The sequence below is a fragment of the Lithobates pipiens genome, unplaced genomic scaffold (genome assembly GCF_037356315.1).
Source record: "Lithobates pipiens isolate NorthernLeopardFrog02 unplaced genomic scaffold, aLitPip1_a1.2 Scaffold_8, whole genome shotgun sequence".
In the NCBI taxonomy this organism is placed as follows: Eukaryota; Metazoa; Chordata; class Amphibia; order Anura; family Ranidae; genus Lithobates; species Lithobates pipiens.
In genome coordinates, this window is record NW_027507903.1 from 685,935,383 (window position 1) to 685,937,555 (window position 2,173).

The window sequence follows — 2,173 nt, forward strand, 5'->3', positions numbered from 1 at the left end:
AGGACAGGTATATGACTGCGGGCTGAAACAACTCCTCTTTTTATGGAAGGGAGGGGAGAGCAGTGAGGGAGGCAGAATTTGGGCTCTACATACAGCATACTACTGTGAAAAGGGCAATTGAACCTCAACTGCGCAAATTCCACACCATGTAAAAATAGTAAAGAAAAAAAACAAAACAAAAAAAGCTGCTCCCTATAAAGTGAAGTGAAAAAAACACCTTACTGATTAGTGACGGTAATTTAGGGGCACTCTAAATAAATTATTCTAAACGTGAAAAATGAATCAAACATATCAATAACCAAAATGACATTGATACAAAATATTAGGAACATGATCTAATCACCATACAAATAAAGCATAATGAAAACATAAAATACCATAGGGACTAGTAGACAATCACATAAAAAGTCCCAACAAACATGTCTTTATAAATTCCTTGATGGAAAATTCTTGGATGACCCAAGTGCAGAAACAAATGTTTTAAATTGTGGTATAGCAGCAGATCCAAAGGGCTTGCGACTCCCTCCACCAAGAAAACAGCAATACACCACTTGTGAAGATACAAGTCCAAACTGCTTACCAGATTTGTTTGACCACTTTAATTTAAAAAAGTCAAACAGCGCCTGTACAGGTAAATGCCTGCTCCTATAGATGCTGGTGGAAATAACAGGATAATACTTCCCCCCTTCACAGACTCAGGCGGTATATATGAAAAAATACAAAAGAATCCATAGCGTAATACTGATTTTAATTAAAAAAAATATACATAAAAACAAACAACCATATGAAATAGATGCCAATAGTCTGCAGGAGATCTGGTGAAAAAAATTAAATAAATACTAATAGTCTGCAGGAGATCTGCAAAAAAAATGAAATAGATGCTAATAGTTTGCAGGAGATCTTATTAAAACAAATGGTAATCTGCAAAAAAATTAAAAATGAAATAGATAGTATCTATATTCTATTATGTTCTATTGTTCTAGTCTATTCTCCATTTCGATTCTAATCTCTTCTATTCAAATTTGAATCCATTCTATTCGAAATTCAAATTTATTCTATTCAAATTCGAATTTCAGAAGATGGTTGTATATTCTTTCTATTTTATTCTATTAAATTATATTTTTCTATTTGAAATAGAAATTTTGGAAGATGGTTACTTATATACATCTGCCACATCAACTTCTCATACTTGCAGTGTACCAGTGCAAAAACACACACATCTTATTTAATTTATATTTATGGTATCAATGAAGTTGTCAGCATGCCTGATTGAAGAAGTCACGGATGTCGATCGCAAGGCAAGTACATATGCTGTATGTCATTGTCCACCTGCCACAAGTTGTGTATTGTCCACCTGCCACAAGTTGTGTATTGTCCACCTGCCACAAGTTGTGTATTGTCCACCTGCCACAAGTTGTGTATTGTCCACCTGCCACAAGTTGTGTATTGTCCACCTGCCACAAGTTGTGTATTGTCCACTTGCCACATGACTGGCCACGAGTGCCACGTGACCAGTTTGTGGATTGTCCACTTGCCACATCACCTGCCACCAAGTGACCCCAGATATGGGCAATATGCCAAGTACTTTTCTGCAGCAGAGAATGACATTTTGCGACCCGACTTTGGGGCCTCATATCTCAGGGTCACTTATAGCTATAAACACCAAATTTGGTATGCAAACACAATAGAACTAGCACTACAACATTTCCAAATTTGGAGTTTCTAGCTCCAAGTGATCCTGAGATACATGGCCCTAAACTCGGATCTCAAAATATTTCCGAATAATGTTGAAATCATTTCCGAATAATGTTGAAATCATTTCCGAATAATGTTGAAATCATTTCCGAATAATGTTAAAATCATTTCCGAATAATGTTAAAATCATTTCCGAATAATGTTAAAATCATTTCCGAATAATGTTAAAATCATTTCCGAATAATGTTAAAATCATTTCCGAATAATGTTAAAATCATTTCCGAATAATGTTAAAATCATTTCCGAATAATGTTAAAATCATTTCCGAATAATGTTAAAATCATTTCCGAATAATGTTAAAATCATTTCGAATAATGTTAAAATCATTGCGAAACCGGTAGAAATATTTTCGAATGTGACCGATTTTTCTAATTCGGTAGAAAACAAAACCCAAATACGAATTTAACGAATATAACTA